Below are 6,581 nucleotides of genomic sequence, written 5' to 3' on the forward strand. Positions count from 1 at the left end.
ACTTGAAGCTCAGCTTTAAGTAGATTATGAACATTTAATATAGAATGTTATCATAATATTCAGAGCACCAAATTGCAGACTTCTGTCACCCACTTTCAAGCATGCTTCTGAAGATCATAGTTAATTCTGCTGATTTATGGTAATGCTGCAGCATTATCGTCCACAGCATCAGAAACCACTAACAAGCTTAGTATAAGCTTGGGCTGAAATGGTTTGAGGTTTAAATTTCTGTAACGATTATAAAGTAGAAGGAGTAAAATCCCACTTCAGCAAAAAAAAAAAAAAAAAAAAAAGTACTGCATTTCCACTTACTATCACAACCATCCCCCACCTCCCAGTAGCCTTTCCCCGACTACATCAAGAAAAGTAACTTTTAATGGAATGGCATTTTAAATTTTCCACATAGTCTTTTCTGAATGGTAATATTCCTAATTCAAATATATAATGCTCACAGCTTTTCCTTGCTAAGGAAGACTCCTCTAAAAGAAGTTACTCTACCCTATCTTTCTAAAACGGTTTCTCTTTTTAAAACAAATTCCATCCTGGAGGCTCCTTTTTTTGAACATTAATTTATATTACATTCAATCTTCTAGAAAATGGTTGGAAATCAGAACATTTTAATGGCCATTATCGTCTCCTGGCCAAATGATTGTGTCGTGTTAATGTGTGGCCCTTAAGCAGATGAGACCCATTTGTTGTCTTCTTTCGGGTTTTTGAGAGTCAAAGGAAGCGCACAGTAAAATAGGGGCCTGCCTATCCAGCCTGTTCCCCCGAAAGGTAAGTGCATCCTTGTCACTGAACACAATAAGCAGATGCTAACAGCGGCCAGAGATTTGTGGTGTCTTCAAGATGAAAAATACGTTAACAACCACACCATCCCTGCTTCAGGACAAAAGAGCAGCTCCTGTGATTGCCAACAGATTTTCCAGAAAGTCAGCTAAAGGAAGAACCCTGTTGTCACACACTTGTGGCTGTATCCTCTTGCTTGGAATAAGAAATAGATTCAACAGGAATTAGCTTCGTATTTTCTATAAGAAAGTAAATTCATGCCACCACTCACAGATTCAGCAAGAGTCTCAGTGAAAAAGCCCGTCTTTGCCTTTTGTTCTTGGGAAATAGCCACAGTTGAAAAACCGGACGGGGCGGGAGACATACGTGCCGTGAAGGTGCTAAAGGTGTGGGGTGGGGCGGAATTGGGCATGGGTTAACCGTGAATCCTTCCTGAAAGAGTAAGCTTTTGGACCAGCAGCATGTTCCTCCCTAGACTCTAACGTCCAAAGCAACTGAAAAACAGGCTGACACTTAGGACACAGGGATGGAAAAAAGAATGACAATTGTGTTAATTTACACCGCAAAAACCGAATAAGGACTATCTCATGACACCTGTTTTCACTTGAGAGAAATTTTTGTATCCCTGACCAAATTTTAGGATCCCTGAAAGCAAAATCTTGTTCAGAAAAAAAAAAAAAAAAAACCATCCTGAGATTCCTAAAATTTTTCTCTCCTCAAAAAGTTTTTTTTTTTTTTTTTTTTTTACTGTGGGTGAAGGAGGTACCTCCTCAGAGAATACAAAGCATTGAACTCTGGCTCTGAGGGATAGCAGCTGATGGGAGCAAATGAAAGAGTAAGGGGTGAAGTACAATTCGGTTGGTGGGAAACGAAGGCAGTGGGACAGGAGACGGACGCGTCTGTGGGATTTGGTGTGACGGCGGCAGGGGTACCCGGGGAACCGAGACTGTCATTCCTAACGGGCTTCCCAAGGCAGAGTAGCGAGGTCAGCAGCGAAGGTTCAGCATAAAGTGGGTAGAGGGTCAAAACAAACAAACAAACAAAAAGCAAACCCAAGAAGGAAAGTAACTCGTAATTTCACGCCTTTTAGAGCCCAGAGCGAAACGGGGAAACCACAGGTCTCCCTAAGATTCCGGATGGCGCATCCACTGAAGTTCAAACACCGACTCCTCACTACGGCTTTCTTTTCAAGATGTCATTCTCCCGCCTCCACACTCACTACCAAACAAACATAGAAATCTAGTACTGTTCTCCCCATGCACTCCATTTTCTTCCAATCTGAGAGCCATTTGTGTGTATAATTGAAAATTAGCAGTGCAGCTGTTTGAAGAGAGTAATTTATCACAGCGCATTGTTCGTGCCTGACACTTTAGACCTGGCTCTAACAAGCCAGTGGTTGCTGGGGGTTGAGCTACAGAAAGTGATTCGGCTCTAATGCTGCGTTTCCCCTGCTTTGTTGCTAATTGTAGCCTCTTTTTCTCCATTGAATTGGGAGTTGAGTAAAAGAGCTTGTTTGCTCTGTGCGGTGAGGCTGCCAGGGCCGCTTGGGCTATTATCACAAGATACTCTTGATCTTTTGAAAAGCAGGAAATAGAATTTTTCTCCAACAGGGAAAGTAATTTGCGATGCGTCCATTAGTTCTTCATTAAAGCAAGATTAAATTGCACGGCAAATCACATCTGTGTTTGGATGATTAAAGGGTGGCATTTTAGAGGCCAAAACTAATTACTAGTCAAAATGAATGGGAGTGAAAAAACAGTCATGTTTTTACATTAGATAGTGTGGCTTGTAATTAGATTCAAGCTAATTCCACTATTTCTTCTCTTTTAATGAGATGAGCCTGTCCTCATCTTTTTCTAGGCCATGCTAACAACCCCAAATGTATAATTTTGATAATACTCAGAGTTTACTTTATTGAAATTTCTTTGCTACCTGCCACAAGTGACTGTTCTCTCCAGTGGTACTTCATTATATAGAAACATAGCTACTCAGAAATATAGTCTACAACAAAAGTCATTCCTACAGGAAAAAGAGTAATTTTAAATGAATATGCATAAGTGTATTTGTGTAAAATGTATGTTTTCAAATGTTATTGAAATTAACCGTCTCTGGAAATTTGTGCAAAACAAATCCTTCTCAGTGGGCAACTAAAGCAAGCACCTTTAGCAATGAAGAGTATGGAGTAAGGTTTACATGCAATGAAGTATTGAAGGTTTCCAAATTTGCTGTGCATTTGGATGTTGTTATTTCTTTCCTGCTTTGCAATATGATTTTTCTCATGTCTCCTGTATGTTTTCACCTTTTCCTATAATTAAGGCATACTATAATGGATTCCCCCTCTGAGTTCCATTTTTATTTTTATTTAAAACAAACACAGGAAATTAAAAGCATTGCCCCAAGGAAAAGAAACATGTAAAGTCAAGATTCCTAAAGCAATTATGAAATTTCTCAAATTTCTCATGATTAAGGCATTATTTTAATAAACCTCTTTGGAGCAAAGTCTGTACTGCATCTTCAGGCCAAGGACTGCACTTTCTTTCCCAGCGTATTTCCAAAGTCTAGCACCTTTTATGGCAACGGGATAAATGAACAATTAACCAAAAGAGGAGAGAACAAATAAATAAGTGAATTGGGGGAAAAGAATCTTTGCAAATCAAATTCTCCTCAGTACTTTTTTAGTGAAATCTATGAAATGCGGGCTGGTCTTCCGATGGAGAGACAAACAAGCAGCAAACAGCATTTAAAAACATATGAACGTGTACTTTACATGTGCTACCAACATAGAGATAAGAATAGGAACAAGATTCCTGAGATCTGGTAATTGTACCAGTTTCATGGGTTTTACAGTAACCATTTATTTGTCCATTTACTCAACCAGTTATTCCATTTTTAAAATAATTTTATTTATTTATTTATTTTTGTCTGGGCTTGATCTTCATTGCTTCATGAGCTTTTCTCTAGTAATGGCAAGCGGGAGCTACTTTCTAGATGTGGTCTGTGGACTTATTGTGGACGCTTTTCTCATGTGGAGCATGGACTCTCGGGTGCATGGGCTTTAGTAGTTTCAGATCCCAGGCTTTAGAGCACAGACTCAATAGTTGTGGCCCAGGGGTTTAGTTGCTCCACAGCAGGTGAGATCTTCCATGATCGGGGATCAATCCTGTGTCTCCTGCATTGGCAGATGGGTTCTTTACCACTGAGCCAGCAAGGGAGCCCCTCACTTAATTTTTAAGCTGAATTTTATTAGGTTAATTACAGTTTTTAGCTTTTTGTACTATAGTTTCCTTTTCTGTGCATGCATACTGCCTGCTCAGTCATGTCTGACTCTTTGCAAACCCCATGGAGAGTAGCCCGCCAGAACAGTAGTCCTCTGTCCATGGAATAGAATTTTCCAGGCAAGAATACTAGAGTGGGTTGCCATTTTCTTCCCCAGGGTATCTTTCCAACCCAGGGATCAAACCCACGTCTCTTGCATTGGTAGGCAGATTCTTTACCACTGAGCCACCTGGGAAGCTAGTTTTCTTTTAATCAACACTCAATATGTGACATTTCCTAAGATAATAGCTCCTATTCTCTTCTTACTTTGTGCTAATCTTTTGCATCTTGTCACAAAGATATCACCATGGCATAGACAGGCAGTTAAAAGACTTTTCTGGTACAAAGTGGAAGATATACAATGCAACACATAAAGGCAGTCACAATGAATATTGATTGTTCATGTGTGTGGTGCCTTGGCTGCAATACAAGGGAATAAAAATGATTTCTTTTGATACCAACTCAAGAAAATGAATAAAAGCAATGTTTGTTATCTATAGTTCCACATAAACAAGTGTTACTAATTCACACTCTTGTTGGCCAGCTCAGAAGAGGATTCAGAGTAGAAATGGTTCCTCAACCAGGTGTCCCTGGAAAGAAGTCTGTACTTAGCAACCTTCACTGAGGACTTACAGAGAGCTCTTTTCCCCATGCCTTGGGAACATGTTTCTTACCTTCAGGGAATTTGAACTAAGGATCCTTTTTAGTGATTTTACAAAACCTAGCAGTTACTACATATAACATTAAAAAACTAAAAACAGAGCTCCCATATGACCCAGCAATCCCAATCCTGGGCATATATCTGGAGAAAAAACATGGTTTAAGAGGATACACCCCAATATTCATTGTAGCACTGTTTGCAATAGCCAAAACATGGAATGAATCTAAATGTCCATCAACAGAGGAAAAGATAAAGAAGATGTGGCACGTATATACAACAGACTACTACTCAGCCATAGAAAAGAATGAAGTAATGTAATGCCATTTGCAGCAACATGGAGGGACCTGGAGATGATCATACCAAGTGAAGTAAGTCAGATAAAAATAAATATCATATGATATCACTTATATACATAATCTTAAAAAAGTGATACAAATGAACTTATTTACAAAACAGAAATAGACTCATAAACTTAGAGAAGGAACTTACAGTTACTTGGAGGGATTGTTGTGGGAGGGATAGACTGGGGATTTGGGATGACATGTATGCACTGGTACACTTAAAATAGAAAACCAACAAGGACCTACTTATAGCACAGGGAACTCTGTTCAGTATTCTGAAATGACCTAAATGTGAAAAGAATTTGAAAAAGAATAGATATGTGTATATGTATAAGTGAATCACTTTGCTGTATGCCTGAAAATAACACTGTTAATCAACTATATTCCAATATAAAATAAAAACTTTAAAAAAAAACCAATACCACTAAATAGTTATGAAGATGTAGAGCAGCTGGAACTCTGTTCACTGCTGGTGGGAATGCAAAGTGATCAATCACTTTGGAGAACTGGTAGGCAGTTTCTTATAAAGATTATATAAAACGGAAGTTATATATAAAGTATAATTTTTTAAAAAGAGTTAAGAGGCCTTTAAAACAAAACTTACTGAGGGAATATGATGGTGCTTATTAAGTGTGACATAATCCAGCTTATTGTGACTTCTTTAGGACACCTAATTCAGGTGCGAAAATTAAGCTGTGGCTTTATTTTCATCACTGCTGCTCACCTCAGCTAATTTGGGCCACAGGGACCATGGCTGAATGAATTATGAAGAGAGAAAGAGCAACTATCCTCTTGATGGGCAGCAACTAGTTAAGAGGAGGAATCATTGATTGTCCAAAACACCCTATTCATCTCTGCCAGTAACCCTTTCCTCTGGGATTGAAGGCTATTTGGGAAAGACAGATCTTTATAAAGAGTGAACCTAGAAAAAGCAAGTAAATTAGAACAATGTATTTTTTTTTAAGGCCTGACAATTTGCCCCAAAGCCAAAAAACATGGCAGAGGGCCCGAATCCCTATTTGCTCTCTTCTGAAGAACCAAAGGGGCTTCTCAGGTGGCGCTAGCGGTAAAGGACCCACCTGCCAATACAAGAGACACAGAGAAGCAAGAGATGCAGGTTCAATCACAAGAGACACAGTTTCAATCCCTAGGTTGGGAAGATCCCCTGGAGAAGGAACCAAAGTGCTCCCTGCCAGTCCTCTTCTGCAACTAACCCTGGAAGATACAATATGGCTGCTGGGCAAACCCGTCCTAAAACTTCATGTTGTGTTTTTCCCAACTACCTGCTTCCTAGAGGAGAAATATTTGTTAGCTCCCAAATACCATTCAAGATCCTAAAGCCCATATGGATGTGATTATTTTCCAATTATTGGCTTGGTCAAAACTGTGAACACAAATAACTGCTCTGTGTATCTCAGGGTACAAGAGGACATAAGCCTTAAATTGTGGCATAAATAACTTGTTTCTGAGATAGT

This window comes from Oryx dammah, unplaced genomic scaffold (genome assembly GCF_014754425.2).
Source record: "Oryx dammah isolate SB20612 unplaced genomic scaffold, SCBI_Odam_1.1 HiC_scaffold_2, whole genome shotgun sequence".
NCBI lineage: Eukaryota > Metazoa > Chordata > Mammalia > Artiodactyla > Bovidae > Oryx > Oryx dammah.